This window comes from Passer domesticus, chromosome 2, assembly GCF_036417665.1.
Source record: "Passer domesticus isolate bPasDom1 chromosome 2, bPasDom1.hap1, whole genome shotgun sequence".
NCBI lineage: Eukaryota > Metazoa > Chordata > Aves > Passeriformes > Passeridae > Passer > Passer domesticus.
In genome coordinates, this window is record NC_087475.1 from 110482361 (window position 1) to 110506348 (window position 23988).

Below are 23988 nucleotides of genomic sequence, written 5' to 3' on the forward strand. Positions count from 1 at the left end.
CAGCTCCCCAGCTTCCTAAGGAAAATTCCAATACCTGCCAATATGTGTGAAGAAGAGAAATGTGCGAGCAGTGGAGACCAGAATTTCCTGTCCTGGGTTCAGGTGTCAATGAGCTTGCAAGGCTGTCTCCTGCTAGACTCAGAGCTTGGAGACAAGATTCTCCAGTTCTCCCAAGGGAGATAGGTTGCCTAATTAACCCAGTTTATCCATCCCCAGGAATCTAGATGATGACAGAAATCCAGAAATTATTACTCAGGGCTCCTATAGTATTATTGCAACTGCTCTAGGAGAATATTTTTTTGTTACTGAGGATACAGATTTGATTCCTCTGCATTTTTTTTTTAACATCAGGGAAAAATATAAGGTCCATGACTAATAAAATAGGATTCAGACTCATTATATTCTCTTTCCTTTGGAACTTTATTTGTAGTCATAGTCCAACTGAGAACCTAGTAGCTTTTCAACTGTTTATTGAAAAAGCTTAATTTTTTAAACTGATTTATAAACATAAAATTCTCTGTTCTGTTTCTTTGCTCCTCTGGTTTTCCCACTTCCTTGTTCTTTGAGCTGAAAGCCCTTGGGAAAGAAAAGAGCTTGTCTTTCACAAATATATTTTTTTGTCTAATAAACAGTTTTATTCATTTTCTGTGGCTTTTGGTAAATGCAGTGCCCAACCAAAAATTACACTGTTCTTAATTTTACCGCTGACAGATTTCTACAACTTGCAAAAGCAAGTTTAATCTTGATTAAATAGAGTGTATTCAAGTATAGATAAGATGCAATCAACTACGACTGGCTGACTGATTAGGTGAGAAAAAATAGGGAAGGGAGAGGCTGGTTCACTTTGAATCTTTCTTTTTATTAAGAGTACTTTCAATACTGTACAAACACCTAACTTTTCAGAGAAATTAGAAATCAGAAAATAGAAAACAACCCCATATTCAACAAAAATTCAGTCCAAATTTCTAGTAAACACAACAGGTAGTTAAAAAAATTTGTCTCAAGCTTATGTATTTTAAAAAAATCAAAAGTCTGTTCCAGCTTAGACAAATATTTGTGGTTTTTCCAGACACAATGGTAGTCTTATATACTCACATTATTCCAGAGACATTTTAGTCATTGTTTGGAAACATTTCTGAGCAAATTTGCAAAGTGGTGAATAGGATGAGCATCTTTATGGCCAAAAGGAAAATGCCAATCTTTTCCCAACACTGTTTCAAGTGATCTCAAGATTTGTCTAGTCACTGCAGGAAAGTAATGTCTTTTGACTTCTGCATGCCCCTCAGGAAATCTGCTGTGTTACAGACAAGAGGTGTTTTTTCTGGTGAGCATTTTCAGTGTCAAATCACAGATACAGCCAGACAATTGCATCACTTTAAAAGCACATTTTTCCAATCTCTTAAAATATGCATTAATTAGTGATTAATAGTATAATTAATTAGATAATTAGAGTACATTACAGACTGTTATAATTTTAGATGATGGTTAGTAGCAACATCACATTGTTTTATTCTCTTTAATTACTCTTCTTACTGTTTCTCAACTGGATGGTGCCCTTAGACATTGCATTGAATAAGGGGGAAAGCATAAACTGTTGTTACTCCAGAAGAAGCCCTCAGAGGCACCAGCACTCAGAAAACCCTCACGTTCCTCCTGCAAAAGACTGCTGGAAGCAGGGAAGCTGCCTGGGGCACGAAAAATGAAAGCAAATTGGTTTGGACTGAGGTAGACAAGGGAAAAGGATGTGTTTATTTCTCCTTTAAGTCTCTCTGGATATTTGCTTGTAAGCACCTCTGTGATTCTCTCCCACTGAGCAGAATTTGTTCATATGTTACCTGACTGTGCAGATTCCAGGAAGAAACTTGACTCCTCCATCCCTCCTACAAAGCTAAGCTAGGCGCAAGACACATCAGCCTCAAATTAACTAGTTGTTGTTATTGTTGTTATATTTTATTTATTTATGTATTTATTACTATTAAGAAGGGCTTCCCTTTTCCAGAGGGACTCCTGGCAGTGTGAACTGAGTGACATTTGTAGAGATCCTGGTGTAACAGTACAGCAGTCAGTCTCACCTGCTGGGAGCTCTCTGGTGAGGGACACCACAGTGGCATCAGACACAGGAGGCAGCTACAGCATCCTGTTCCACTGCCTCAAGTTCGGGCTACATTCCTTTAATATAAGTTTTATTCACAGAGTTCACAGATGACATCTGAAGTAAAATTCACACATCACAACTGAAACAAATGTCTAGTGGTTTCCTGAATCTCTTAAAAGAAATTACATACATAACTTCGAAATATCTAGCGGTCCAGAAAAGTAAAGCAAAGACATCCCAAAATTAGACTTGCTTCTATCCCACTGTATCAGTAAAAGTGATTAGCACAGAAACAAATTTGCAGCTTTACTCTTCTAGGTTCCCATACATCTCTCCATATGGTAAAAAACCTATCACAAACATTTTTCTTTTTAAAAAAAATTTTTTGCTACATGTGAGTTTAATAAGTAATGTAAAATGGGCAGGCAGGTGACCTTGAGTCAAGTTCCTCTGAGAGAAATTGTAACAGTGGTATATATGACAAAAAATTGTTCTCAGTCTATGAGAAGGTACAAATAATTTACGAGAAAATTAGGCATTTGGAGCCACTGTGAATGGAAACATCTGTGATTGATCCAGGAGGATCCAGCTAACCCAGAAGCCTATTAGCAATAACAAGAATTCATAGAAATATAAAAAAAATATCATTACTAAAAGCAAATGACCTTTGGAAGCAGAAAGATTAATCAATAAGACTGACTCCCAAATAAAAGTCAGTGGTCTTTATGTGGGCTCTTTCTCATCTTTCTGCCCATTTGAGTTTCTGACAAATTAAAATTGTTACCACAAAAAATATGCCTCATACCTGCAGTGTCCAGAATTGTCCCAGAGCTCGCCTGAATTTCATGGTCTTTCAAAGTCCCTGAAGAAAATAGGGGAAAAAAATAAGTGATAAAAAAAATCTAAAACTGAACTGGAGCAAGATTCTGAGAGATATCTGACAGAAGGGCTCAGGGTACCCCACACAGTCTTTGATGGGAGAAGGTTGAAGATGTGTTTTTCTGTATGACTTCATCCTCATTTCAGAAGGCAAGGACACTCAGCAATGTCATTAAGAAACCGTAAGACAGCAGAGCAACATCCCAAGCCATGCCAAGTATTTTCCATACCATCACACAGAATAAACATAGGACCAGCTTCAATCCAAAATCCACTGTGTTGTAGCTATATCACTGGCCATTTGGACAGCATTTTCAGAACAGCAAGACTTCCTGCTTGATCTTCTCCATCACTGATATGGAGGCAGATAAGGGTCCAAGATCCAGACCAAATACAACAACTGGGCTAGCAGCAGCCAAGGGCTCTGTTTCAGAGCACTATGTGAGATTTCCTAGTTTTTAACCAAGAGCATTTTAGTCAATGGAGTTAGAGAAACTCAGTATTTTCTATCTGGTTCTCAGTTCTCCCTGACAGATTTTATTTGTGTTTGCAGTATTGATGATACATCACACACTTGTACCATGACATCCCAATGGTGGTCACTTAAATCACTGTTAGATCTCACAGAAGATTACTTCTCTCTGAGTGAGGCATTGACATTTCCTTGTTAAAGACTCTCACCCTTAGGGGAGTTTCTGTCACCAGAGCTATTAACAGTGATCTGGACCTAAATACTGTGCTGTATTACCTGCATCCAGATGGCATAAAAATGGAAATTCCAGTAAGATTAAGACTTGACCTTTGGATGAAAACCATTCTTTATCTGGTTACTGCCTGAGGTACTCTGAGGTGTTTCTCTTCAAGCATAAAAGCAAAATGGTGACTTATGATTAACATGAGAGAAAAAGAGCTTGCCCACAACTTTATGACAGGGGAAGTCAATTTCTGCTCCATTATTCCAATAAATCACAATGTTACTACCTACTCATCCTTTCATGGGTAACACATAGCTGGGTGTTACTCTTGCACTCCTGTTTCATCCTCCTCTCCCTATCTTTTTATTATACATACAAATAAATAAATAAAATATATCCATGTGGAAATATATGTGATTAACAGATATTTCATATGGCATATCCTATACATTCTAGAGTTCTAAAATGCATATGCTGTAGTAAAGATAATCTCTTTTCAGTGAAATATTCAATCTTTGATTTAGAGGTAAAGCTTCTGTTACATATTTAGAACAATTTGCTAGGGAGATAAAACCCATCCTTCTTTGAAATGACAGCAGAAAGTATATGTGTCACTTCATTACTACTTCAATACTCTTTTTTGAGAGCTAACCAGCAGCAGAGGTATTACAGCAGTTTTCTGCACAGGGTACAACTGGCAAGGACCTCTTATGAATGCAGGTATGCCTTTCTTGTAATCCCCAGTCTTGCTGTCTCAGGCTGTGCTTTAATTTCCCTGGTGGGCTGAGTTGCAAGTGAATTTGGCTTGAAGGAAAGACTAAGAGAATGTAAATATGAATAAGGTTGTATTCTTTTAGTAAGTGGAGCCATCTGTTGCCACATCTAGAAAAATACTGTCTGTATGAAAGTTACTGTTGATGATGCTACAAAACAGTCTCCTCCACTTCTTTGGTGACATACAATATAAGTTTAATATATCAGTTGGCTGGATTGAATTTCTAGTGGGGATAGGATTTTTTTTTGAGGGAAGAGGGGCATCCTCACATGTTGCTGCTTCCCACAGAAATTCTTACAAGTCTTTTCATTGGCTCCAGCAGCTGTACTTCAGTCCAAATTAGGGTACAAAATTTTATTCAATTACAGGGAAAACTTCTATCAAGTGTATTCAATAAGAGTTTGCCTTACAAGAAGCCAAAAAGGCCAGACTTTCGCTAATGTTGCCACTGCTGCTGATCTGTCAAAGTCATGAATATGCCATTAGTCACATCTGCAGGCACCATCTGAGACTTGGTATTGCAACATTGTACAAGAGGAGTCAAAAAATGTCTGAAGGCATTGCTCAAGATAAGTCTTCTAACAATTTCAATGCATTTTTTGAGAGGGGGGTAAGATGACCATTTGTTTTTTTCAATTTATCCATATCAAAATAACAAAGAATCTGCCAAAAATCTGAAAGCTTGTTCTTATAAAAAAATATTTAATTTGGACTAGTTGGATAAAATGTGCATGCTTTAATATTTTATTGGTCATAGATCTGGAATGAAAGATCTTCTAACTAAAGAAATGTAACATATTTTTATTATTGCAAATACCTTGCACAAGTAACAATATAAAGTCTTAATAACAATGACTGTATTATTAAATCACATTCTTTATCAGCCATTGCAAGTCTCCATTTAGCAAAGGACATTCAAATATCTAAAAATGTGGCCTGCTATATCTGAACTAATTACACAGTTCATGCTTAATCTTTTCTATCCATTTTATTCATTTAGTTTCAAGCCAATTAGAATTCAGTTAATTTTCCTGAACATCATCTTCTATTTGATACCACCAGGACCATATAACTGTGATTATCTAGTGGTGAAAACAATTTTTTGATTAATCATCACAGATAAGAGAAACAAATTCAAATGTAAGTTGTTTTCTGACACTCCTTCATTTTATTGAAGAGAAACATGTGAAGTCAATTAAACGTATTTAGGCCATTTATCTAGTTAATGTGATTTTCAAAGACCATTTGGTGTATGTGATAATATATAATCAATATAGCCTGCAAGAGCCAGTTGAAGCTCTGTACAACACAATTGAGGAGGTCACAGGGATATGCAAGTGTTCGTTTGATTTGGTTTAGCTTTTAATGATGTACATCAGTACATCAGCACACCTCCCTTGAAGCCAGCTTCACCAGAAAATGTTGTTGTCAGAGAACTGAAAATAACATCAATGCCTTCTGTTAGATTCAGCAGTAACTGTGTTAGTGTTGAACTGTGTTCAAACTGCAACAATTTGAAAAAAAAAGGAGAGAATTTCTAGTCCCCCCCTCTCAGAACAGGGGATGATGGTATTAAAACAGCTTATGAGAACTCTTTGAATCTTGTATGAAGAATTAATAAAAATCTGAAATTTACTATCAAGCTTAAGAGTACATTATCTACCAAGTGATTCTCACAGAAGTTAGTCAATTCTTCCCATTAGAGCTGCCATTTTACAAGGGCTTACATGTATGACCCATTTAAACACATCAGTCTTGTTCTTTCCTCTTCTTTATTTTCATGGCACCATTTTAGAGCTTTACACTCCCTTACTGCGCAAAAATCTGGTGCCTTTTGTGAAGCCAAATTTTTGGTGGAACAGAAATTTGTCAGAAATTATGGACCTGCCAGTTTACAAATCCGGACAACACATTCTGCTGGACCACATTAAATAAAGACATTTGCCAAAAAGATGGAAGAGACTAATGTAGTGTCAAGCTCATTAATGTTGGACTAGCACTGAAGATGGATATTGTCATGTTCAACCTTGTATTAGCAGCATCCATTATTCAATAAATTATTAAATTAATAGACAGATGGTAACAATGGGTGTATGTCCTCATTTAATTAATTGATGAGAAGGAACTGAACTTATGGTCATCTTATGTCTATAGATTTAATAATTTATAGAATAATAATTTATCGATTCCCCACTATTTCTACAGGAGATAGAATTCTATTTCAATAACCATCCATTCTTGTCGGAAGCTGTTATTACCAGGCTCTCTGGTGGCTGCACATGAACTAATTGCAAGATGGACTAATCCTTCTGCAGCTTCATTCTAAATGCTGGGACTGGAAGGCATTAAAAAAAAAAACAAACTCCAAAAAACCCTCAGTACTGAAATAGCCTTACAGCTGCACAGTCAAAAATTGACCTCTAAAAAAATGAATGGATAAGGGGAGTAAACGGTGTTATGTTTCATTAGTTTGAACAGAATTCATTTGGCTCTTATTGATTAATTGAGCTTTTCTAATTGAATAAAGTGCAGATTTTTTAAAAATATATTTTTGATAGGCATTATCTCAAGTGAAATAAAAACTTTTTTCTAATTAAAAATATTCTTCTTATATTTAATCGCGTGGGTTACATTGCAATATACTTTTATATGGCATCAAATATGCAAAATGGGAAATACTCATTGCAATTATTCATACATAATAGCCATTTTCCTACTTCTGAATTTTATTATTCAAGTTATGATAGGTTCTCTGAAGACAAATGACACCTCTCCTGTCTTTCAGTTTACAGAACAGTCTGAAAAGCTAGGTAAAATGTATGATATTTTTTATTTAAATATACATTTTGCCTGTACTGTTTTGGGCAGTTATTTTGGGCACTATCTTAAGTGATAAGATTTTTGCTGGTTTCCAGTTTTAGACTACTTCTATGAATCTGTAGGGACAAAACAAGCTGGAAGACTGAATGAAAAAGTTGGTTTTCTGTCCACATAAACAGTCCCTCCAGAAATAATATCACAGAAGCACTCTGAAGTGAAGTTTCCTCAGAAAAAGGATCCCAACTTTTTCTTAAACTTTCAAAAAAAATTGCTTTCCTAAATAAAGGAGGAAGGATGCATTCCCTATGACATTTGGAGGTGTTTTAGGCCTAACAAAAGAAGAGAAGCATGCTAAGGGATATTCCATAAGATATCGTAGTTTAGACTGAGCCTTGCTGTTATTCATTGTGAGAAAGTTAATTAAGACTTTGGTGGATTTTATAATAAATTGAGATCCCGGCTTAAGCAACTTGAAGCATGTTATTTTAATAGGAAGACACTAGGTGTTAAGCAATGCTAAGGCCATTCAGAAAGCAGACAAGGACAGTAGAAGAAGCCTTATCATATTTCCCTTCACTGCAACTAATTTCTGAACAAAAATGTTGCTCATTTGGAGTAACTACAGGAGACTCCACAAAAAGAGCAGTTAAAAACTCAACAATAGAACTGAAACTCTCCAGAAGTACGGAAGCAAGTATAAAATACTTAAATGTTGCTTCTCTCTTTGTCTTCAAGCAGTGGGTAAAAGCAGAAAAGAAAAAGGAGCGTTGTTATTTCTGACAATAATTGACGCTGAAGCTCTTGATGATTTTAGTAGTTTTCAGTTAACTTTCAGAAGAAACTGTATTGAAACTTTGTAACAGAAATTTGAACTGCGTTCCGTATAACGGGAGAGGTGAGAGACAGTTTCTAAATTAAAAATACTGTAAGTATAGGAACCTGTCTTACAATTTTACAGTTTTTAACGGACTTCTTTGTAGGAAACTCAGACACTGTTAGGATGGATATAAGATAAAACCCTTGTGCTGGAAGCCCCAGAATCATATTTTGGCACAGCCAAGTGAAATCAGGTCTGTAATAGTAGCAATTAAACAGAACTGAAATTTCTATAAGTCTACAAATTGTGATCAGTGACAAAAAGCAGGAGTCAAAACAATACTACATATTCAGGATAGAAAAACAAATAAAAAATTTCCACCATAAAACTGCAATATCAATAAAGCTTCAAAGTAGAAAAGAAAATGGTAAATAGAAAATTAATAACCAAAGAGGCCTCAGAAAGGTTTCCAGTTTAATTAATGAAACAAAAGAAAAAGTGTTTGTAAAAGCTACAGGTAGGAAGGAATGCCCATATAAAAGAGAGAGATGATCTTACCTTCATGAATCAATAGGTGAACAATGCAGAAGGATATAAAAGCACTTTCTCATTCCCCTAGACAAAACCAGACCTTAATATAACCAATACTTGGCCAAATAGGATCATGTCTTCCATCTCAGCAGGGAAGTCAAATATTGCCAGGAAGACTATCCAAAATACATGAGAATTTTTAGGCCTTGTTTCCCACAAGTGTCCAGATTTCAAGGTTGCTAGGAGAATTCATTTATATTCAAAGTCACAAATAAGTGGGAAAGTAATTAAAATTTCAATCATTTGACAGTTTCCATCTCAGACTTTATCAACAACATTAGTGCTTTTTACTTACTAGGTTTGATTATTTTGAGAGTCAGTTAACTTTTTTTTTGAAGTGTATACTGAAGAAAACATGTTAAGTTTAGAAAGTTATAAAATTAATTTGCAAGTATTTTGTCTTAGGTAAAAGGTTATCAACATGGGTACCACCAGAAAAAAAGTTATAAAATAAACTCAACAAAAACACCCAAACAAATAAATTAAAAAAATTAAAAAGTGTGTAGATTTGCTGTTACTGGTGATTGACAAAAAAATAGCCAACACTCACCTACCCCTGTTTCTCCCAACTCCTCCATCCTCACAGGAAAAAAAAGGTCAAAACTAAGCAACAGACAAAAATAATAAAAACACTCAACCAGCTACCCAAATACTATCAAGAGTTTCCCTGGAGTAATATTGTCCCTCTCTGCAAAGAGGTAGATGCTACAGATAAAGAAATAATTGTGCATCTAAAATTCCCTTACACTGTTATTGCTACAATTTATCTCCACATCTGACCACAGCACACGGTTAAATGGGCATTAATTTACAGAAAAGAAAGATTTAGACACGTCACCACAGCTAGCTGCTATCGCCCATCTGAAGTATTGACAGAAAAGAGTTTCAATCTGTATTAGAGTTTTGCAAAAAGCCTGCAGAAAGCAAACTCTACCATATATTTGGGTCACACAATTGCAGAGCAATAATAAAATGCAGTTTGGCCTCTGCTGATACTCTCCTCCCCAAAATGGATTGTGCTAGATGTTCACATCACAGTCTCTAAAGATATGAAACAAAAAATACCTTGGAAAAAATGCCAGCTGGATTTGGGGTCCCAGAAATGGCCACAGCATTCTCAGCAACTCTATAAAAAACAATGGTCAGGAACCCAAATGGAAGTAAAAGAGAAAGCCTGTGGGAGTTTGTGAGATTTTCATCACAGCCCTACAGTTAACAAAAAGGCATTTTTTCCAAATTCCAATGACAGATAAAAAAGGGCAGAAAGCTGCCTTGTCCCAGGCAAACAAACAGCAACAGCAGGCTGGGTCAGCTGGCCAGGACACAGGACATCCAAAAATAATAGTCTTAATGCTTCTTGACAGTGCTGTAGGTAATATTTTAAGAAAGACTCGCAAGCCTGCTAAAGCACAGAGAATCTCACAAAATAATTAAACTTTCATCGTGAGTGTGATGAATACAGAGGTTACAAACATTAGAAATTCTGTATCATATGTTTGGCTGGGAAAGGAAAACACATTTTTAGGCATGTGCTAGTTAGAAAGGCTGATGTGCAGACCTAGGTGACACCACAATATATGGTGAGAAAGTCGATCTGAATTTAACTGGATTACAAGAGGGGCACTAACAGAGCTTTGGGGTCCATTTCAGGAAAATAAAGTACCTCAGTTTATCTTTGGTGAAGAAAACTTAAAGACTTGCTTAATAGTAACTGATTAGTCCTAATGACTTAAAATTATCTTAAACCAAAAATCAAATAATTTCTGGCTTATAAGTAGAAAAAAAAAAAAAACCTGTCAAAAATATTTTACTGAGCACAGAACCATAGATGTTCAAGTAGCAGGATAACAGCAACCTGAATGTTGGTTTCTCTTGGTGCAACAGCTGCAAATGCTATACAATAATTACTAGAAGTGATTATTTTGACTTCCCTTTTTCCTTCTTATTTGGTGGTGGTGATGCCTTAAGTTTTAGCTTTCATATTTTCCAGATCCTCTACTACATTAGTATGTAACTCTGAACTTCATATAAAGTGTTAGCAAGTTCTCCTTACAGTTTAGTTAGACAAAACAATCCTTTTCCAGCCTGAGAACCAAGGACACCATTGAAGCTTCAGGCCCAAAACCTATAAACAACAGCAAATTGAGGAGAGCAATCTGGGACGATGGAACTTCACAACCTGAAGCTGCAATTGGACAATTAACCCCAATTTGGAAATGGACCAAAACGTATAAAAGTGTGAAAATGTGTGGTCTGTTGTCCATCTTGGGTATAACTTTGGCCAAGCTCTTGTACTGCCCAAGGTGTATCCTTTTAAGTCCTTTTAATAAACACCTACTTTATTCCTTTAGCACTGTCTATCCTCCATTCTAGTTAGCCTTTCAAGGCATCAGTGGTTGTTGATCTGAATGTCCATTTCACTATTAAACATAAACATGGAGTGTCCCAAGAAAAATGAAACACGCTCAGAGCTGTTTAATGGTCATTTAGACAAAGTGTGTAACATTCTTTCCCGTGTTAAAACTTTCTGATTTAAGGCTGCTAGCAATCGTATGAGATAAACACATGCAAGTTATGAAGCATTCAGAAAGATTTTTTAAAAGGAAAGAAAAAAAACAAATATGAAACCTAAATTAATTAACTTTCCTTGTAAGTAGTAGTGTACATCCTGTATTATTAAGTATGCAATTACTGTGTAATGAGGCACAACTGTGAAATATTTAAACTGTTTTACAATAATTCTAGTTTGGTAAAATGGCAGTATTTCTGACAATTCTAGCATTGTTAGCATGATGAGGTAATTCCCCAACAGATGTTTGGAAATGGCCATCATACAATTATCATAAGGTTTTTTCTCTTCATGAAGAGAAGGGCAAAATTTCTGAGAGTGCCTGAAGTACTTAGAAGTATAAATTTTGCTTTGAAAGACAGGACATGCACGGTGACTACAATAAAAAGTGATTTTGAATGCTGGTCTTTGTACAAAACTGAAAGACAGAATTTCTTCACCAACTGAATACATTTGAGCTACTCCTCAAAGTCTAGCAAAAAATATGGACAATTTTTCCTAAACAAGAAATGTTTTTAACTTAAACTTTTTAAGCAGAGGTGGCATATAAATGAAAGGTCACTAGCAATTATGTTTTTATATCTCACCATTATAACTCTGTTCCTATTTTGAAAAAGCAAGCTGTGAAACAAAGACTATTCTTATGTTCTGACTACACAAGCACATGTAACACATACATTTCAGCCAGTACTGATCTTTCCTATGGTTAATAATTTCTTATGCTTCTTCTGTTACAATGACAGTACTTAGAGTAAATTCTGAGACCTGACTTGTTTCTCTAACAAAATCTCTGTTGGAAAATGAAACAGGTTTCATTACCTCAACTCTAGCTGTATGGTGCTCCCAGTCAGAATTTAGCTACAGAAATTAGAAAGGAAAGATTATAAAGGTGAAAAGTGTCAGTACAATCCTCAGAGATGTGTAGTGAAACCCACTCAGAACTAGAAGCACAAAGCTCCAGATTAGGAACCTACTTTAATGCACAATCATTCCATTGGCCTTCTTGGCCACCTGGGCACACACTGGCTCACGTTGACCCACTGTTGACCAGCACCTCAAGCTCTTTTTCCAGGCTTCTCTGGATTGCTGTGACCCAAGCATGGGACCAGGCTCTTGGCCTTGTTGAAACTCACACCACTGGCCTTGACCAGTGATCCAGCCTGTCCAGATCCCTTCTTATCCAGCCTGTCCAGATCTCTTCTGATACAGCATGTCCAGATCTCTCCTGCCCTCCAGCAAATCAGTACTCCCACCCAACCTTTCACTGTGAACTGACCAAGAGTGCACTTGATCCTCACATCCAGAGCATCAGTAACAACCTCAAACAGGAATGATGTCAAACTACATCAGCTGTATGCTGCAGAATGGATGTACTTCATATAAGGGCTACAGAAGGGGAAAAAATCACACAATTCTTCACTTGTGGCTCCTTCAGAAGTCTGGGGAAGATTGATACTCTATGAAAGGATTCATATATAGTCACTTAAGAAATAAATATTAGCTGCTCTGGAATAATCCGAAGATGGAGGAGGAAGACATTTGGCAGGGAGTACTGATGCTTTAAGTTTTAGCTTTTATATTTTTCAGGTCCTGTACTGCATTAGTGTGTAACTCTGAACTTCATACAGTGTGTTAGTAAACTCTCTTTGCAGCTTGGTCAGACAAAACAATCCTTCCAGGCCTGAGAACCAAGGTCACCATCACAGACTCAGGCCCCAAGAAGTAGAAACAAACTTGAATTGGGGAGAAGCAAGCTGGGGGAATGTGACTTCATTACCTGATGCTGTGACTGGACAATCAACCTTTGATATGCAATTAGACCAAACTTGTATCTCACTGAAAAACTCGTGACTGTCATCCATCTTGGGTGTACCCTCTGTGAGGCTTTTGTGCTCCCCAAGGTGTGTAATAAACACCTACTTTAACTCTGTCTAGCCTTGTTCTAGGTAACCAGTCCAAAGTATCAGTACCAGAACACATAAGGAACATAATAAAGGTGATGAGAACTGTGAAAAGAATCCAATAGACTTCTTGTAAAGCACAGAACCTCTTAGAGATAAAATTCTCTGGGTAAAATATGAAACTTTTTCCAGTTTCCCTGCATTAATAATTCAAAAACAAAGAGTAGGTTTTGGAGAAACACTCATTTTCCCCCCTATAAACCAAATATATTCTGCATATGCTACCTACAAAACAAACAACATGTAGGTAATGTGAATCCTGGATGACCAAGTCATAAAACCAGATGTAACACACCATGACTTGCTGTTGCCACAACATGGAAAAAGCCTTTATATTGAAAACCAAGATTAAGGAAAATTAGTCACCTCAAGGAAGTCACCCACAGAACAGTTTAAGATATTTAAGGCATTTGATGACTGCTGAAATCTTTCCACAAATAATTATGAATGATTAGCTACCTAATTGTCATTCTGTTTGCAGGTAGGTCTTTTGGTTGGTTGGTTTGTTTTTGGTTTTTTTTTTTTTTTTTTGGTCTTGTTTTGTTTTGGTTTTTGGTCTGGTTTTGGTTTTTTAAATCAGAAATATAATTGCAGTGAAGAAAGAGATCAAAACACAAAGTGCAAGACAGAGTTTACGAGGGAAGTAGTATCAGTCCTGCTCATCATTGACTGGAAAATGTTGGAGACAGGATCCTGAGGTAGTAAGAGTACTGCCCTTTGGCAGCATTACAAGCAAAATGACAGCTGAAAGAACTTTGAAAAGTTTATCTTTTGCTGCTTATAACTCATACCAGAATACACAAAGCGTCAAACTCAAACACAGCACCAGTAGGAAAGTCTTAGAATACATTGTTCCTAAGCAGATGACTACAATTTTTATGGTGTGGCAGAGACAATTCCACACTCTTAGACAAACTTCTGGATACTCAGAGAAAGCTTGTCATAAAGAGAGACAGATCATTGCTAATGTTTAATCACATCCTAGCCCTTGTATAAAATACCCACAACAAAATCAACTCTAAGTGTTCCAGTATCAGTTCAATAAAGTTATTTTTTTCTTTCCAATCAATTCTTTCTATATCCACATGGAACTGAGCTTCCAAGCTCAGTCTTACTCACAATACAACATCTGCTTTTTTATACACTTCTATACCTATAATTGGCATGCTTTCAAGTTCCTAGTCTTTTCTTGAAGTAGAGGTTAATCTTCCTTAGAAGCTTAGCTTTTATTATTGGAAGCTTGCCTTTTATTCCTGTTTAATTTTGTTCAAGAAAGTTATTTTGCATTTCACAAAAGTGTTTCATGAAACTGCTTTGGAAATCAAGTGGTGATGTTCAGAGCATATTACATTTTAACTACAGAAAAACCTTCAGATTTTTTTTCTGTAAAAAGCTCAGTTGTTTTTGCCTTTTAGCCAGCAGTTTTCAAAATCTCAAAAATTGTTGCTGTCCTGTCCTGATTTTATCTGGGATACTGTTAATTTTCTTCCTAGGAGCTGCTGTAATCTGTAATAGTGTGTTTTGGATTTAGAATGAGAATGAAGTTGATAACACACTGATGTTTTTAGCTGATGCTAAGTAGTGCTTACTCTAAATAAAAGACTTTTCTGCTTCTCCCATGGCCCCATCAGCCAGTGGGTTGAGGGGAACAAGAAGCTGGGAAAGGACACAGAGAGGACAGCTGGCCAAAGGGATACGCCACACCGTGGGATTTTTTGCTCAGTATATGAACTATAAGGAAAGCTGGCTAAGGGGGGCACTGCTGGGGACCTGACTGGGCATCAGTTGGCAGGGGATAAGCAATTGCATTATGCATCACTTGGTTTTTATATTCTATTATTATCATCATCATCATCATCATCATCACTATAGCCTCTTCTTTTTCACTCCTATTTAATTGTCTTTAACTCAAAACAGGAATTTTTTTTTTCCTCAGATTCTCTCCCCCATCCCACCAAGGCTGTATGGTGATTAGCTCTCTGCTGGGTTAAACTATGACAATTGCTTACTGCTACAGAAGCACAGGAGAGATGACACACGTGTCTAGGTAAAGCCTTACTGACTTTTATAAACATAAACAGATGCAGCAGCACAAGCAGATTTTGTAGTTCTTTTCCCCTAAATTTAGAAAATTTGCTCTTATGAATGTAATAAATTCATAAATGTCAGGGGTTCATTTAATGAGCAGGAGACTGTTGCTCTGGTTTGTGGATCCCAGGCAAATTCACATCAACCATTCTGAAATTAAATAACACAGGACACGATATTAGTTTAAATTCAAGCCAGAGCAAAATTCATATAACTTTTTCTGAAATTTTTGAGTGTTAGCTTGAAAAAGAAATTATCACATTTTGTTTCATGCTGGTGATCCTGGTTGTCAGATTTAGAGAGTGATTAGCAGTACAGAGTATAAAAAGAGCACAGAAGTACAAAGGAAGGTGAAGGCATGCTACCTGATTAAGTCCCCAAGCACTGTACAGCAGGATGTCAATGTCACCAAACAGCCAGACTGGATAACCAGGCTGACTGAGAGGAAAATACCATTAATGTAAGAAGAAAAAAAAAAAAAAAAAAAAGAAAAAAAAAAGCTTTCTCATTTGCTGCAGACTAGGTCTGCTTCTGGAGTGATATTAATGGAATAGTAGAGAAGTAGACTTGAGCAATTTGGATGCTATTTGTGTAGCTGAATGGGACACATCAAGCCTCTATGAATCAGTTCCCTGGGCAGCATGGAGACAGGAGAACTTTCACTTCCCTCTACAAGCAGGGAGGCTGAGCTATTCTTTTAGTACATAATAAAAGCAGAGACACTGACATGCCAAACACGTCCAAAGGCCTTAGCTGAGGTGATTACTGCAGCTAGCCTTTCACCCTTGCCTGGGCTTAAAGAGTCTCAATGTGTGTAAGTTCAGTTATTAAACTGATAACTTGTAAAACGGTAGCTTATAAAATTTGTAACAACATATGGAAGAAACTTTATATATATTCACTTTCTGGATATATTAAAAACATAGGTCTTAGAAATCTTTTAAATCTATTTAAAATCACATAAAACCTCTTACAAATGTATCACCTTTACCCCTCTAATACATAGTGAGTGTATTATATATATTTAATACATAGAGTGCAAAGAATATAACATCTAATATAACTGGTGTAGAAACAGGTGACTGGTGAATTCACACCTGGTGTCTTGAATTCTTTGTGTTGGGGGAGAAGGACAGAAAACAAAGGAAAAAATTCTGATTATCTGATAGAATAGAGATGAGGTTGGAGTTCACAAGGCACAAGTTCACAGATTTCTATTCTCTTTCCCTACAGGTAAAAACATTAAGACGATATTGGGGTTCTGAATGATTTTTCTCTAAGAGTGTACAACCAACCTGTACTAACAATCAATATAAGCTCAGGCTCACTACATATTTGAACCTGAGATGTGCTTTGGCATTGGAAGATAAACAGTCAATTTAGGAGTATACATTACAGGAATTATGAAAAATAATTTTTAATGGAAAATAGTTCATTTGTGGAGCAAGTGCAATATGGACAAGCAAAATACAACCATCTTATTTTCTTCTTTCTATGCCTACAGGTGCTATACAGCACACAGGGGAAGCAGAGAGCCAAAATACTGAGGGGAGGTAAGAAATAAATACAAGCAAAATTGGTGGTGCTTCTGACAAACAGCCCTCTTTTCACCCCTGGAAAGCAGAAGTGGTCTCAAACTCCACTGGAACTAAATCACATGAGATCCATTATTCCATCTGAAACACAAAGCATGTGTTAGCACTAAATAATTCCTATGAAATCTGAACCATATAATTCATGCTATATGGCCTCCTTCCCTGGGGATTTTTATTTCATTAACCAAAAACAAAACTCTTGTTTTAAAAGAGTACACTGTTCAGCACTTCCACTTGAAAAATGCCTTGATCTTAAAGAAAGCAGCCTCATCAGTTTAATGACTGTTTGTTGATTACTTGCCATTAAAATGGACAAAAAAATATGGCTTTTTAAGAGGCAATTTAACCTTTCAATTAAAATACACCTTCTTGTCATTCCCCCAGCTTGGTCTTTCTATTCCATTCCCTTTTAGATATTTATTATTCACCTCCTTTCTGCTCTTATCTGAAAGCTTTTACCAAGGCACAGTCTGAAGGAAAACAAAGCCTGGTTTCATCCCAGGTGCATGAGGGGACTGTGACAAATGGTCCCATTGCCTCAGCTCTCTGTCTCATCACAGTTATCAGAAAGGAAGACAGTCACAGCAGCTTATGAACTGAAGAAGGGACATTAGCATCGCATTTTGTTCCTCTGTTTCTCCTGTAGACCAGTTGTCCTTATGGAAAACACTTCCATCAGAGACAAGTAGCTCAGTACTGCTCTCTGCTGCTTGTTCCAGCTCTTGCAGCCGCAGCTTTAAACTGTCATTGAGAGGAGAAATCCATCAGGTGTAGGGAAAAAAGCAGAAGATGATCACTTCAAGTGCTTCATTCTATAGTTAAATTAAATTCAAGCCCTCTTCCCATTCACTCCTTCTCCCACCCTTACATGAGACTTGCTTTCTGAACTGTCTCTCCTTTGAATTCTAGACAGGAAAAAGGTCTATTTTTCAAAATTTGGTGCTTGATCTCATACAATATTCAAACTACCTTACATTCACCTTTTCAAAGAAAAATGCACACTGTAAGGAACACACCATGCATTATTTGTCACTTCCACACATGAGTGCACTGTGGCAGACTGCAAATAAGTCAAACTGGTTTGTTTCTAAAGCAAATGGAAATATGGGGAGGTGGTGGGAGAAGGGATGGGGAGAGAGGGGAAGGGGCAGGGGCATTTAATAGCTCCCTAAAAGAGCAGGGAACATGTGCAAACAGTTGGAAAATACAGCTGGCTCAATCCTTCTTCTTAGAATGTTTTGGCTAGGAAGGCACGACTTGGGGCCATGATCTACTGTGGTTTAAGAAGACACCAGAGAAGATGCATTCAGTTTTGCAGTAGGTCTTCAAATGCAACTGGGCAACTGCCAGTACAGAGCAGGAATACAAGAGGAGATAACAGCAATAGCACAGAATTCTCAGTCTCATCTTATCTACTGCTCCAGGGACAGCCACAGCAGAACAGGAAATGTTGCTCAGCTCTGCTTCAAGACTCTCAACACAACCTATCTTGTCCAGAGCACTGGTTAAGACAGCACATCATATATGGCCATAAAGGCAAAAGAATGGAAGCTGGTACCTAGCCCAATGGAGGTCTGTGGCTTTAGCTAGCATCAATAGAAAACTTTGATCCAACACCCTGGCTACCACCAAAGCAGACAGTTTTGCTGTTAAAAGATTTACAGCTATTAACAGCACACAACAGTGAAATATGTTGGAAAGTGTTATTGAGGGGACATTTGAGAAGGGGTTTCAAAAATGAGACATATGCACATTTAGGCCAATATGCTTTAGTAGCAAGTGTCAGAAAATGTCAAGAAGGTTACTGAATACTGCAGATCATCCTCTTCCTATAGACATAACCACGCTGAAGTGTTCATATTAATGGTTTCAGAATTGCCTCAGCTGGAACAGGAAGGCAGACCTGATCACGCAGTGATTTGAACATCCTTTGCCTGATGTGCTTCCAAAGGAGCCTGACCTTGTTAGGCAGGGAACTGCAGGCAACTAAAACATCAGAGAAATTGCTGGCAGTAACAGGAGGCTAAAAACTTGGGTAGGGAGGATCATCTTGAAGCAACTAGAGTTAAGAGCTGTACTTTCAGAGACAGCTCTTTGACCTGTGTGAAATCCATGGCTGCGAAATGGGGATACCATCTTTTTATCTTTCTCCTTAGACCACACAACCTCATTAAAGTGGGAACCACACAAGAACACACCAGTTAACTACAACAGGAATCACACAACAGTGCAACACTTGTCACTATATATGGCTTGTTTTCTGGCAGCAGTCTTTGCTGAGACTTCCAGGCCCCAGTAAGAGAGTAAACTGAGAAATGTTCCTTCCTCAAATGAGGAAGGAACTGCGCTGTGTTAGGGAAGGGAAGGGAAAACCCAAAACCAGTACTACGTCTTAGGTTGAGAGCCTCTGATGTCAAGGATTTAAAACTCAATTAATAACTTATAATAAGTGGTGAATTTATATCTCCATCATGCAAGGGTCGTGCAACAATTTATGGACTAGAAAGGACTGGATTTTTCAGGTAGATTTTTGTTTTTCTCTGAGGCAGGTTTCAGCTCAAGTGCCTGAGACCTTCCAGTTTGCTCTGGGGAGCATACTGATTTTAAATTCCATTTCCAGCTTTCTGGTTGTTGCTACATGTGGCTATGAGAAATGCTTTCTGGAAGTTAATGCCTACAGCCTAGACCATTCAATTCCTCTTAATGCAACTTTCATTGCTTCAGTGCTTAGGGGATGAAAAGGATCTTGTTATTGTTTTAATTTTGCACCTAGTGTCAACATATATTTCCACACTTATAACAAGAACAAAAAAACAGCAAGAAAATTAAGACATGCTGCAAAGGGACAGCTGCTTTCCCTTAATTTATAAATTCAAGTTTTATCATCATTCTAACTGGAAATCTAAATAATATGAGATAGTCACCAAACATGGTTCTTATTATACAGCGATTGCTAACCTTCCCAAAAACAGAGGCACTGTCCAGTATCTTATTCATGGTGTTCTAATGCTGGTGTCCTGCTATCCATGCCTGAGAATGAAAAATTACTCCTCACCATAGAATTCACAGCACTTAAATCCAGAGGAAGTTTAGCATGACTCTACCAGGGCCAGGTGCTTAAATAAGTTAAATTTCTTATCAGAGCTTGCATGGGAGGAAAGTGTGGTAGAAAATTTTAAGCTACTGATTTTATTTGAAGCATAACTACGTGGACCTCTGGACAAACTAGTTTTGTGGAATCCACATAGGTAACACTAGGCTGAAGGGAATATCAGTCTGAAGTAGCTTGGAGATCACCAGTTGCCCCATGGGAGCATTAATCTAGATGAAGCAGATATGCAGTGGCTGCACTAACAAAAAAAATTATTAGAGAGAGTGATTCATTTCCTCTTTTTCATTTTTAGTACCATCTGGCAGTGTGAATACAAGACCAGAAGTAAAAAATGCAGTTTTGTTCAGCCTGACAAAAGCTGGCTAACATGGAGTGTTTAGAGAAAGGTGCTTCATTGCTTTACAACCATTACTCACTCACCTAGGCTGTTTTCCAAAGGCTTATGTATAAAGAAAACGTTAGTTACAAGGCAGTGATCCCTGTCCCATTATAAATAATAAAAAGGGGAAAAGGGTTATTGCATATATTGTGGAGCCACTCCACACCCAGCTGTCAGGGCTTGCTCTACCAGTTCTCTGGAACTTCCAGGGAACTGGTCACAGAGAGCCAGTGACTTTCCCATTTAAGCAACTACAAGCTTTCATTCATTCATTCATTCATTCATTCATTCATTCATTCATTCATTCATTCATTCATTCATTTCTATTTGAAGGCTCTTACAAAAAAAGGACTAGCCCTAGAGCCTTTCCTTACTAGGAAGAAAGCAGAGAATACGCTTTTCCCCCCATTCACTGTTCACAAGACTGATTGGACTAGCTCTTAAACCAGTAAACCTTTAAACTACTGCCTTCTTGAGAAGGGCTCCATTTCCTACAGTGCACACCCCAAAATAATACCCAATATGACACGCAGTACCAGCCCAAGAGGAAGAAGATGCGCTGCCCTTGCCTAGCTTTCAGAAGAGGGGATGCTGCTTGCAGCAGCCCTGAAGCACTAAACCAGCAGGAAGAACCCCAGAAAACACACAAACTGTTCTTCATACCTCTGGGTAGGTGTTAGATACACAAAGGAATTCATTAATGCTAGTGGAATTCATGTTGTCTTTCAATTATTTTGACTGCCAGGATCTTTAGGGAGGTTTTAGTACAAGTTTCAAAGCATCTCAAACAAATCACTAGATTTAATTTTCCACCATATCCAAACTGCAAAGGTCCTTAAAACAGTTCTAAACTTCGCAAATAACTACAACTTGGTTCTAACACTAAATACTCAGGATGTTAAATGACACAGATGTACTTACCTATTTCATCATTTACAAAGCAAAGCACTTAAAGCCCAAGCAGTGAATATTAAAAGCCATAATAAATTTTACATTGCCTACATAACAAACATCCATTATTCATATATTATTCACATTTACATAAAAGGAATGCATTTTTCATCATTACAGGATAACCTTTACTCTGACCTGTGGATTTTCTCCATGTATTTGTTGAACTAGTTTTAGTTTCTAAATATTTTATATTAAGTGTTACATGGGAAATACTATCATTCATTAACTTTCTGAACTGACAATTTTAATTAGTTTTTCCAGAGGATAGCATTGAACATACAGTTTCATAGAGTGTATAACACTGTTGATTTATGGAAAAATTATGCATCTCTATTTGCATTTGGGAATGATTAAAATATTATTAATGTGTAGATACATCTTTTAAGTTTGTATTGGGATTAGAACTGAAGGTTAGTTATGAAAATAAGCTTTTAATCCTTCAAAAACCCTGACTCTGCATTTGAGCTATAAGTCAAATGCAAAGGAATCTTAATATTCCTTCCAGTCTTCCACTGGATCAGATACCTGTATAGTCAAACAGAAAGGCTCCTTTCTCCCAGGCAGTCATATATGTGCTTACAGCTGCTATTTTAAGCAGACCCACAGCACACAATATGTGGATCAGGATTAACACTGATGCTACTAGATTAAATTTGTTTCTTAGTAAGCACAGGAAAGTAGGGTCAAGCAGGATCTTCTTGGTCATCTTTCTTCCTGCTTACAGCAGTGTAAAATATTTGCATCTTGATTACATCATGCAGAGGCTGTAAAGCTGATGATGTTGTTAAGTATTCATCTATTTAATTCTCATTGCTTGTGTTGCCGAAGTACTTCAACAAACTAATATAATTTGGCTATTCCACTGCTTCTAATCCAGATTGGATTGCATGAAAAACTTGCTCACAAATCAACATTCATCTTTTAATTACTTGCAATGCTTAATTGTGCTAATGAGATAAAAAAGAACCCACTAAGTTAAATATGCAAAATGTGTAGGGATTACAGCCACGGTATCCATCCTCATTCTTGGAAATGAACACAGATCCACAGAACCCCCAAATTTAAATTAATCTGTAGCTTTGGACAGTCAAACTCTAGATCCAGACTGTTGAGACAGCACATGATCACCTAACATTTACCAGCCTTATTTCAACACAGTTCTTATAGTAGTAGCTCCTCTTAGTGCAGTACTTTTAATAATGTGTGTTTTCTGGCAGTTTATTTCTTTTCTGGTACTTTTTCATGTAAGTCTGTCCTTACTGAAGCCATAGCTCCCTTCTTTATTTTCATTTGTCTTTGCTTGCTGATGAGAATTCTGACTGTAAGAGAGGAAGCTGAAGGGGAAATTAGGAAAAAAAATCAATTAAGGGATAGCAAAAATGCTCTGAATGAAAGGTGTAAAAAGATGCAAGTCAATACAAAAGAAACCTATCAATTTCCTCATTGTGACTGTATTAGAAAGCTGTGGCTTCTGCTTGCCAAAAGCATGAAATCAGTCATTCTTTCCTTTATCATTATAGATTATGGTGACACGACTTAGGTACGGTAAGAGGAGAGATCTAATTACCAACTGATGAGTCATGCTATACAATTTTAGTTGTAATCAGTCATGTTCTAAACAGAATTCAGCTTGCATGCTGGTAATTATCCACTGTGGATGGAGAGATGTGATGATTTATTTTTCAAACTGGCAGTGTCATCTGATATATTACAAAAAAGCCACAAAAAGAAGTAACTGTCTAACAAAATATTTACACAGCATGAAAAATACCTACATTTCTACAGGTATCACAACCCCAGATTTCAATTCTGAATGTTAATGGTCGTCTCAGAGTCCACCATTTCCTACATGAGCCCACAATGCCTTTTCCCAGTATGTCTCTTCACATTTTATACTGAATCTATTGTGCAATTTTATTGCCCAGTCTTTAAGTCACAAAATCCTTCATCTGTTCTTCAGTTCATCCTTGTTCTGACAAAACTTTGCATCCTCACCCCTGCTCATCCCTTTTTCTCTTCTGAGAATATGATGACTACCAGTGTGCAACAGACAGCCATGCAAAACTCTGATTTTTTCTGTTGGCTTTCATTCCCATTTTTAACTGATTATTTATCCAAGATAATTTATCTTATCCATTGCCAGCCTGGTTTTCTTGCAAGCCTTTGACAAAAGCCCCTTAAAATTTAAGTAGGCTTTACTAATAAATTCATTCTTATGTGTGTTTGTAGTCCCTTCAAAGGAGGCCAAGAGGCTTGTAAAACTTTACTTTAAAGCAGTCATGATGATTCTTCTCAAGTAGGTCATGTATTTCCATGTTTACATTCATCATTTACACTTTTCACTAATTAGCCTGTGAAAATGATCAAGCTTAGAGGCCCCTACACTGTTGTAAAGACTGGTAATATTTTTCAGAAATAAATACAAGCCTTCCCAGTAGTGTTACTAAATCCATCAACTCACCTGCAAACATCTTGAATTGCGAATACCATTCTAATTTTCTGTTTGTTATTGATCACTTGGTGTATTTTTCCCTTACCTTTTCCTATGACTGTTTCAAACTTCATTCAATCCTCTTATGATTGTGCCCCTGAACCCTCCATACAGGGTTCTGACATTTGATTCAAACTTGGGCCCTATGAATTCATCAAATGAAAATG

General features: G+C 37.0%; 1 long non-coding RNA gene across 1 annotated transcript in view; it reads right to left on the minus strand.

Moving 5' to 3' along the window:
- Positions 1-2083: 2083 nt before the first annotated feature.
- The window catches only part of LOC135294835 (uncharacterized), a 150361-nt gene continuing 128456 nt past the window's right edge, over positions 2084-23988 (minus strand). The window contains exon 8 of the long non-coding RNA XR_010356854.1: positions 2084-2957. This is a non-coding gene — a long non-coding RNA (uncharacterized LOC135294835). The remainder of the gene's footprint in view (positions 2958-23988) is intronic.